Source organism: Galeopterus variegatus, unplaced genomic scaffold, assembly GCF_000696425.1.
Source record: "Galeopterus variegatus unplaced genomic scaffold, G_variegatus-3.0.2 Scaffold4338, whole genome shotgun sequence".
NCBI lineage: Eukaryota > Metazoa > Chordata > Mammalia > Dermoptera > Cynocephalidae > Galeopterus > Galeopterus variegatus.
In genome coordinates, this window is record NW_007730449.1 from 181,492 (window position 1) to 192,068 (window position 10,577).

Sequence of the window (10,577 nt, forward strand, 5' to 3'; positions counted from 1 at the left end):
AAAAAAAAAGACTCTTATGGATTCAATTAACTAGAAGTTAAAAGGTAGGGCAAGCTCTGTGGTGGTGGCTTTAGAACTGCACTGTCTAGTATGGTTACCACCAGCCACATGTGGCTATTGAACACTGGAAATTTGAGATATGCTGTAAGTATACAGTATTCACTAGATTTCAGAGACTTTATACAAAAAAAAATTGTGAAGTATCTTAATTTTATATCAATTATGGTCGAAAATTTCATATTTTCAACAATTGGTTTAAATAAACTATTATTTAAATTAGTTTTCCCTGTTTCTTTTATTTTTTTTTAATGTGGCTATAAGAAAATTTAAAATTACCCATGTAGTTCACATTATATTTCTACTGCACTGCTTTAGAGCAGTTCCCACCCACCCCTCCCTCCCACCTCCCCCCAGGAGATAGTTGGCAACGTCTGGAGACATTTTTGATTGTCATGACTGGAGTTGGGGGTGCTACTGGCACCTATCAGATAGAGGCCAGGGATGCTGTGGACATCCTAAACTGCACAGGACAGACCCCACAACAATGTAAATAGTGCCAAAGCTGAAAAGCCCTGACACAGAGGGTTCTCTCTGCTGTGGACACTATTGGCTTCCTTTTAAGGCTGGTTCCCCTCATGGTGGAAAAATGCTGCCTATAGCTGGCATCCTTGTCTTTGAGCAGAGAGAGAAAGACTGGCTGCCCTTTGCTCTCTCTGAAGACCAAAGAACTTTCTCCCCTAGCTTGACTCAATATTTCAGAGACTTATTTCTGTGATCAGCAGATAAAGAACTGTTTTCACTAACAAATTATATAATAGAAGGTATACTTCTGTTGTTATTCTTTGAAATAGATCTGGTATTGGAACTTAATTGTTAGAAAGAGTGATGACTATCCGCAAGAAACATGTAGATCTTGTGCAGTTACTTCACCAGACTGCTTTAAGTCTTTCTTAATATTTTCCATTATCAAATAAGGATATGTTCTTTTCCAACACTGCGCTGGCAAAACAGAGTGTTCTCATTAGCTGATGTTTAAACAATTAATTTTATTTCTCCCCAAACCGTGTATCCAAATATCTATTTGCTTGGTGATAGGAACAAACAATTTTTCTGGTTATGATTTATTCTTCAGATGAGATTCAGTAAACCGTACATGGTGTTTTTAATTAAATTGATTTTCAGAAAATGCAATAGAAACAGCGAGCACAACAGGAGAGAGGACAAACAAAGATAGAAGTTCTCCATTTTTAGCCAAATCAATATTCAATCACTTTGGTGCTCAGAAAAGTACATTCCTACAAATAGGGAAAATAACAGGAGGCTTATTTTCTAGAGGGGAAAAAAAAACAAAAACAAGTGCTTTTAATCTTTTTCTTTGCAGAAGAGGACTTGAGATTTTGAAAACAGAAAGGCAAATGTGTCTTGTCTGATCAGTGATCAGACAACAGGTTAAAGCATCATTCAGGACACTCCTGCTCACTCGTTTGACAGACATCCACTTTAGTTTACTTTTTTTTATTTTTATTTTTTTTAGAAGTTTAAAAATAAAATTTATTTATTTATTTATTCATTTTTTCGTTAAATTTTTATTTTGTCAATATACACTGTATATGATTATTATGGCCCATCACCGACACCTCCCTCCCTCCTCCCTCTCTCCCCTCCCCCCCAAGAATGTCCTTTCCGTTTGCTTGTTGTAACAACTTCATGAAAGTATAGTTGTTATATCTTCTTCCCCCCCCCCGGTTTTTTTTGTGTGCGTATGTGGGTGAATTAATTTGTTTATTTTTTATCTCCCACCAATGAGTGAGAACATGTGGTATTTCTTTTTCTCTGCCTGACTCGTTTCACTTAATATTATTCTTTCAAGGTCCATCCATGTTGTTGCAAATGGGAGTATTTCATTCGTTTTTATAGCTGAGTAATATTCCATTGTGTATATATACCACATTTTCCGTATCCACTCATCCGATGATGGACATTTGGGCTGATTCCAGCTCTTGGCTATTGTAAAGAGTGCTGCAATGACCATTGGGGTACAGGTATACCTTCGACTTGATGATTTCCATTCCTTTGGATATATTCCCAGCAGTGGGATAGCTGGGTCATATGGCAGATCTATCTGCAACTGTTTGAGGAACCTCCATACCATTTTCCATAGAGGATGCACCATTTTGCAGTCCCACCAACAATGTATGAGAGTTCCTTTTTCTCCGCAACCTCGCCAGCATTTATCGTTCAAAGTCTTTTGGATTTTAGCCATCCTCACTGGGGTGAGATGGTATCTCAGTGTAGTTTCCTTTTTTTTAAATCTGAAGTTATCTCCGCCCTGTCTCTTTAGTCTCCCACTGTTGAATATGTACTGACCGAGCCACAGAAAAAAGAGAAGACTGCTGACTTCGGTTCCTCCCCCAAAGCCTCACCTGACGTCCCCAGCTGTCCCCATCCCTGTCTCTGTTAACCCCAGGCTCAAATTTTAAATGAGTCTGACCCTCAATACAGCTCTTATCAACTATGCAACTGGAAAATCCCCTTGGTGAAGTGCAGAGGCACACCACCTTCTGTCCAGCTGGTGGGTCACTCTCACTTCAGTTAGCACTGAACCCACTGTCTCTTAAAGGAAACTCAAAGGAAGGCATTTTGTTGTTGTTGTTGTTAGGGTAACACTAGCTGTTGTAACAAAGAAACCCCCCACTTTCAACAGCTTAACTATAAAAATGCAGTCCTCACTTAACACTTCAATGTGTTTGCTCTGGTTGGCAAGGAGGAGGCTCCACCATTTCCTACTCCAAGCTCCTCTGGGTGTCACCTCCCAGCAGGTAGGTGTAGAAGACATGCAAACTGCTTAGCCACCTCTAAGCACCTAGGTGCCGCCAACATTATTTCCATTCACAGGTGAAACTAGTAATATCCCTGGCTAGGAAGCTGCTTCCAGGAAGCACCCTGTACTTTGGAAGGGTCCATGAGCTTTGGGTGGACAGTTGGCTTTCTCTGCCACAAATGTCAAAGCAGCATTATTTCATGGTTCCACACAAGGACAGAGAAGAAAAGGTCCAAAAGTTAAAGTCAATTATTCTTTTTTGTTTGGTCGTTTTTGGCAGCTTGCTGGTGCAAGGATCTGAACACTTGACCTTGGTATTAGAACATTGTGCTCTAACCAACTGAGCTAACCGGCCAGCCCTGAAGTCAGTTACTCTAAAAACCCAGTGCCTATTCCTTAAACTGCACACTTGTCCTTTGCAATAGAAGACAGATGACACATTTTCCAAGGATTGTTAACTGTAATTTTGGAAGGTGAGAGGAGTTAAAAAATGTATTTTGGGTTCATACAAGCTGGTTATAATTCCCAGCTCTGTTCCTGCTTTCTAAATAACCTTGGAAAAATTACTTAACCTCTCAGTCTGATTCCTTATCTCTAAGAAGAGGATATTAATACCCACTTATTCAAATTATTGGGATTATTAAATGAAACCATGCATTTGAAGTGCTTAGTGCCGAGATTGCGATTGCTAGTAAATGTTCTAGTTTATGTGATGGAAATTTTCAGTTTAATCAGCAGAACCCTTTTAACCCTGGCTCAGAAAAATAATAGTAAACCCAGTCTCCTTAAAGATCCATGGGACAATTGAGATTCTAAAAGAAACGAGTTAGAATTTAAAAGAGAAGATAAGATTCTCCATTGAAAACACATTTTAACATCCTGTCTTCCTTTATTTCTACAAACCTCAAATCAAAAGAACTTCAAGGTAGGAAACAAAATACTTTTGTTTGAGTTGGTTCATTTTGTTGGCATTAATCATGTTTTATGCATGTCTTTGGGGGGGGTGTAGAGGTGGGGGGAAATTACCGTCTTCTTATGCTACAAATTTGTAATGGATCCAGAGAGACCAGTAATTCATGATACTTTTATAAACTAAAAATCTGAACAAATGGTAATAAATGATGTTAATATAAACGGGGCCAGATTCCCATCCTTAGATGTTCTAGAGAGATTCTAACAGCTGCTGGACATTCTCAGCCTGTCTGAATGCAAAACTGTTGCCTCATTTAGACACAAATGCCAAAGCGGGGAGTTCCAATGCAAAACAGAACCATTCTATGGCCATTTATTAGTTTTAACCTTTCTCAGGGATTTTTTCCACAGTAATATTATTTTGTTTAGTGATATTCTTTTAGACTCCCACTCAAATAAAGCACCTTAACAAGAATAAATTTTTTGTCATGACAGAGAAGAAAATAATAAAAATACAGAGAAATCAAAAAGGACCAAGTCTGGACTGTGTAGGAGCCTTCACCTCATTCCTCATTACTCCTCTTCCCATGGCTAAGACACTTAATGTAATGGCCACCAGTGGACTTTGCCCCTAAGCAGTCCCCCACCAAATCTCACAGGTCAGAAGACAGAGGGAGATGGGGAATTGGATGGGGGGTGGGCAGAGGATGGAGCCAGGGCTCTGCTGCAGGGAGGAGGAGCCAGATGTCAAGTCATTGGAAAGTGCCATGTCCTAAGCCAGGAGCACCAGCTCAGGGTATAAGTTTCAAGGAACTCAAAGTCAACAGCTGGTGGAAACTGAGGCAAGGTGAAAGTTGGCTGAGGAGCAGAGTTAACAGGGTCCTGATTGACTGCCATGACCAGCTCCCGAATGCCCACAGCTTGACTTAGTGGGCCATCAGCTGCAGAGCAAGTTGATGCATCGGGAAGACTTCAAGGGTAAGGTGATGTCTGTCACTTCAGGATTTTCTATAATATGAACAAAAAGCCTTGCTTCATAAGTGCTTTCTCCATTTCCATTTGCCCATTGAGCACCAACTTTTTAAAAGATTCTGTTCTGAGCCCTAGAGATACTGAGCTGAAAAGGTGCTCAGGTCACAGAGAGAAATGAACAAGTAAACTGATGCAGTACAACGAATAAGCAATGGGCAAGAGACATTCTGAGGGCACAGAGGAGATGCATATAAGCCACAGCAAACAAGGGAGAGGGTGGCGGGCACCTGAGCTGATTTTCCCAGTCCTGCAGATCTCATAAACTAATGGCTGAATAGCAACCAGCTCATGTCAGTTATCAATGTCTTTATAACAAACCACTGAAAACATTTATTATTGCTCCCAGTGCTGTGGGTGGGCAATTTGGGGCTGAGCTCAGCTGAGCTGTTGTTTTGCTGTCTTGCCTGGGATCATTCACGTCTGCAGTCATCTGACAGCTCAGCTGGCGTGGGATAATCTAGTACGGTCGCACTCACCTGCCTGACTTGAGGTTATCTCTTTTCTGGGTTTCTCTCTTTGCATGGTCTTGGGTTCCAAGAGGGCAAGTCCCAAACACAAGAGCTTATCAAACTTTTGCTTGTATCATGTTTACTAATGTCCAACTGACCAAAGCAAGTTGTTTGGCCAGGCCCAGAGCAATGTGAGAGGAAACTACACAAGGGCATAAACACCATGAGGTGTGGTTCACAAGGGCTATTATCATAGCACTCTGCCACCTCTCTCTTCTCTGAATTATCCCACATCTGATATTAGATGCTGTCGAGGAGCCCCCTCCACCTGTCTCCATCCTTTGCAGAGGAACCAAGGTCAGTCAGGGGTCTGGGGCAGAAGTCATCTCTGCTGACAGGACAAAGCCTCCAAACCTACTGCCGTTCCTGTAATAACTATTTCTGGAGTCAACAAGGGCCTGGGCCCCTTCGCAGCCTGCCTGAGCAGAGTCTCAGGAAAGAGGGACCTGAGGCCAAGGTAACCCAATCAATTGCAACCCAGACCCCAAGAAAACAAAGAAAAGGAAAAGGTGCTGGGGAAGACAGATCCCCAGGTACTAGGCAGATATTCGGGAGGAGCAAAGGAGGACTTGGTGGCTTAGAGATTCCCTTGAGTTCCTGAAATCTTACTCATAGGGGCCACAAGTACCCAGCATGTTCATGTCTCAGCAAGACCCTATGTAGTGACCCTCCACTCAAAATGTCTCCCCAAAACCCAGCTACGTACCCACACTTAATTCCCCACAAGAGCATAGAATCTTGGTGTTGTGAACAACTATGAAGGTTAATTGTCTGACCTCTCATTTTTCTGATGAGTAAACTGAGGCCCAAGATAGCTAAATGACCAACAAAGTAATAAGTGTGGAACCACGAGGGGGTGTAGCAGAAGGATTAAGAACACAGAATCTCAGTTTGTCCTGGATATGAAAGATTTGCAATCCTTGAACAGTATAATAGCTGTGGGCTTTATTCCCATACCTGATTAAATCAAAATGAGCTTTTGCTGTTGTTGTTGAATCTAATGATTAGGAAAAAGGTAAAGAATTTGAATAATCTCATTTGAAATAAGTTTTATCCCTGAAACTCATGTGACCATAACTTTTCACTTAGAAAAGAATCACAGACAAATCACAAATTTCCACTGATCACAAATCACTATTCCACTCACATTAGTTTTTTTTTTTCCTTAAGACTTTATTTTTAGAGTAGTTTTAGGTTCACAGCAAACACATTAGACTTTTCAGCAATAATTTTTTTTAATTTAAAAATAAAAACATGACCACTCTGTCACCATCATAATAAAAAATGCTGAGATGCCAAGATCAAAGTAGTTTTTATTAAATTCTACATTATTTTATTGAGAGATCGTGGGTAGATACACTTGAAAAACCTAGGACTTATAATCATTAATTTACTGAAGAAAGCAAACTCTTCTGCTCACACACAGAGCCTAACAAAGTCAAGATCCATCTAAGGCAGGGATTTTTTACCTCAGCACTAGACATTAAGACCAGAGCATTGTCTGTTGTGTGAGGGCTGTCCTGTGCATTGCAGGAAGTTTAACAGCACCCCTGGCCTCTACCCACCAGATGCCAGCAGCACCCTCCCCCAACACACACCTTTCCCCTGCCACCCCCAGTCACAACAATCAAAATTCTCCAGACATTGCTAATTGTCTCTGTTTGGGAGGGTGGGTGAAGGAATGTGGGGAATCATTCCCAGTTGAGAACCACCAATCTAAGGAACTCAAGGTAAATCAGAGCCTAAAATATATTAAACATATTCTACCTCTGCTTTCTCCGCCTTTCTATAATAAGCTGCAGAAATCATTAGAGGGCCGGCCCGGTGGTGCACTGCTACAGTGCGCCGCTTGGGAGCACGATGGCACTCCCGCCGAGGGTTCGGATCCCACATACAGACCGGCTCCCGCTCACTGGCTGAGCGAGGCGCGGGAGCAACACCAAGGGTTGCGATCCTGTTGCCGGTCCCGGCCCGGTACGGGTGCGACACTGAGGGCTGCGATCCGTTGCCAGACACGAAAAAAAAAAAGACAAAAAGGAAAAAAAAAAAAAAAGAAATCATTAGAGCTACACTCCTTGATGACCTACAACCCAGCTAAGTGTTTGCTATTAGCTCATTTAATGCTCTCTCAATTTTCTAACTCAGGTGTATTATTACTAAGCTCTCTGATGGGGAATCAAGACTGAATGAGAGACGGGAGGAATATTATAGACCTGTGAACACTGTGGCTAAGTTAGGCAAGAGCACGTCTATCAGACCCCGAGGGGAACAATGCAAATAACATATATCAAACACTGATGTGGGATTCAAGGTTTGTCTTTTGCTTTAACATCTGGATCACATATTTTCTTCAATGCTCAACATAAGGTCCTTTGTATACTTTATAAAGACTAAGTTCCAGCAACAGCGATCTTAGGTAGGTTTTTAGCAAATAAGGGTAAAATCCAAACCCATTTAGTTGTATAAAGTGGGCTGGGTCCCTAAACTATTGGTTTCAATGTGTTTTTATCCCAAATCAAAACAGACTCCTGGGGGCTGTATGTATTTAGCAAGTTTGTTCCTTCAAAGAAAAGAACAGAGGAACTCAGATTGCTTAGGACTTTGTACATGGCGGGTCTCATGCTAGAAACAGCGTTCATCATCTTCACGGAATCCTTTCAACACCTCTGGGAGGGGAGTTTTCTCCTGTTTTCTGCTGTGGCAGCTGAGGCTCAGAGAGCTACGGTCTCACAGCCCTGTAGTACTGATTAGGGGTGAAATGCATTATACCAAAATAAGAGAAAAATCTTAGGTTAAATATGTTTGAGAAGAATATTTTCAGGAAGTAGACGTGTGTTTGGAAATATCTTGTATGTGATATTTTGGGTAGAAACGAAGTGCACTGAGGAAGAATTAAAAGAACACAACTCAGTCTGCAAGCAGAATATGCCTCCATGAAGAAGGAATTAGAGAGAAAGCAAGAGAGAGGAACTGAGATTGGAAAGTAGCTCATGTGAACCCTTCATGGGGCGTCTTTCCATGAAGAAGGTCTGACCTGTGGAGACACAGCAATTGCGTTGAGCTTGCCTGCTAAGGAACTTCTGGCATGATGCCTTTCTCTCTCTGGATCCACTGTGAGCAGAGTAAGCCAACCAGGTGCCCGTGAGTCCATCATATCACGGCATGGAAGGAAACCTTGGAGAGAAGGGAAGAACAGAGTCTATGCCAATTGTATTTTCATTCAGTCTCTCCAGATTGTAAGAGATTTAGGGAGCGCACACCATGGTCAAGTTACTCTTCCCAAATCCGTGATCCCGCTCCATTTGCTGCTAGGGGACTTATATCATCACAGGACACTTAGGTTTCCTTGACAAGCTAACGTCAGGAACATAGATGTACAACAGTGTCCAGATCCCTGTTGCCAGACTCAAAGAGTGACATAAGAAGGGCAAAGCGAAGACCCAGCCAGGCAGCCTGAGTCCTCGCCGTGACACCAAGTCATAGAACCACAGCCCACATCTGAGGAAAAGGGGCTGCTGCACCCCAAGAAAGAAGTGGGACAGGGCAAGGGCCTCACCAGACACCGTCTCTAGAAACTGGACATCAGCCACAGGAGCCTCTGAGGCAGCCGGCGTTCACTCCAAGGGCTGCCAAATGGTTCTTGATCCGCTTCCGCTGGGGCAGCTCCGTCTGATTAGTCAAAGGCTTTCGTCTTATTCCTGCGGCTGCTATTTGTCAGCAGCTCTTTATCAGCTCCACCCACCAGGTCACAACAGATGTGCACCATCTGCGTGGCAGCGTCCATTTCAATCACAAATCTGGTGGAGAAAATATCTTCTGTCCCTACGACCAAAATAGATATATGAGTATTATAGAATAGAATACCAAACTCACAAGAATTTTTTAAATTAAAAAAAAAAAAAAGGAAAGATTCTGAATAATTGTCAAACCTCAGCTGAATCACTTCAAAGGCTGCCTCGTCTTCAGATCCGGGGATCGGGGGCAGGGGTGGGGCAGAGCCTCTACTTGTCTGGATGCTCAAAGGGGAGCTGGAGGACCCCCATGAGCACATGTGGACATCCAGGTCCACACTGGTCTGAGGAGACCTCCCGGCAGGGCCGAGGGGCGAGGTGCTCCAAGGCGCTGGCCCCAGTCTTTTCTCTTACTGCCTTTAAGGGAGTCAGAGTCCAGCAAGGAATTACAGATCCAGTCCCAGAAAGAGCTTTCTCAAACTCCTCTAGGCCCCTGGAGCAAGCCCCCTTCATCGGTCCGAAATCTAAAGCCCCCAAATAAAGATGCAAGAGAAAAGGGAGTCAAGGCTGAAAAAGTAGAACAGGCAAGCAGCAACTTAAGACCTTTTTGTTTCTGCCAAGTTGAGCATCTGGTAGCAGTGGTTACAAGCACGGCTTCTTTTCCTCAGTGACACCAGGGACACCTATCCCCAGGTGGAGGTCTTCACTTGGATTTTATTTTAGGTCTGTGAGAGTTTTTTGATCTTTGTGTTTGTTTCTGTTTTTAAGAAAGTATAGAGAATTTTAGAGAGGAGGATTCATGAGGTTTTTTGTTTTTGTTTTTGTTTAAACTTGTGTTTTGACAAGAGATGCTGATACTCCCATTTGAAACATAAACTATTTTTTTTTTTAATCCTGAAAGTTCCTTTGGCCCAAAATAGGAAAAAACAGCAGACAGTCAACCTTTGGGGAGATGATACCTTTCTGGCAGGGATTGACTTGTCCCGGATGACACTGTCTAGATGCCAGCATGGCAGTGTGCGCCCAGGGACCTGCAGATCTGGAGTTGTGACTGGAAGAGCAGCCCTCCACGCTTGCCATTCTGCTCCCAGCTGCAGCGAGGAGTCTGAGGCAGGATGCAAGGGGCCTCTGCATGGGTTGTGTGCAGCCACCACCCCCTCCGGCCCCCACCAGCCAGGTGCAGGTGTGTTGTAGGGAATGCCAGCGACAGCTCCTAAGGCATGAGAAGGAAACACACTCCTAACCTGAAGGGGTTTCTAATCACAGCAGCTAATTACCAGACCTCCACTACATTTAATTGCCACCAACAAAATCACAAAAGAACAAGTAAGAAGTAAAGCCACACAGTAACAATTGAGGGAGCGGAAAGGGAGAAAGGAAAGAAAAGAGAAGGTCTAAGTTCTGGAGTTTGTTAGCAGCACATATGCTGTTATTTTAAATAGTCTGTATGCGTCTCAGTCATCCTGTGAAGTTTACTTGTGGAATCTCGGGGCATTAAGTCTGCCAGAAGCACGAACTCAAGGCAGTACAAGCAGACAGTCAGGCAGTGAACAACCAAGACCGATTATTTAC

General features: G+C 42.9%; 2 long non-coding RNA genes across 2 annotated transcripts in view; both read right to left on the bottom strand.

Moving 5' to 3' along the window:
• Window positions 1–7,302: 7,302 nt before the first annotated feature.
• LOC103602887 lies at window positions 7,303–9,759 on the bottom strand. Its single transcript, XR_551562.1, has 3 exons — window positions 9,204–9,759; window positions 8,831–9,096; window positions 7,303–8,448 (listed from the first exon to the last, which is right to left on the bottom strand). It is a non-coding gene; the product is annotated as an uncharacterized LOC103602887 (long non-coding RNA).
• A 205-nt stretch (window positions 9,760–9,964) lies between these two features.
• LOC103602888 overlaps window positions 9,965–10,577 on the bottom strand; it is a 1,282-nt gene continuing 669 nt past the window's right edge. Inside the window, exon 2 of the long non-coding RNA XR_551563.1 lies at window positions 9,965–10,218. This is a non-coding gene — a long non-coding RNA (uncharacterized LOC103602888). The remainder of the gene's footprint in view (window positions 10,219–10,577) is intronic.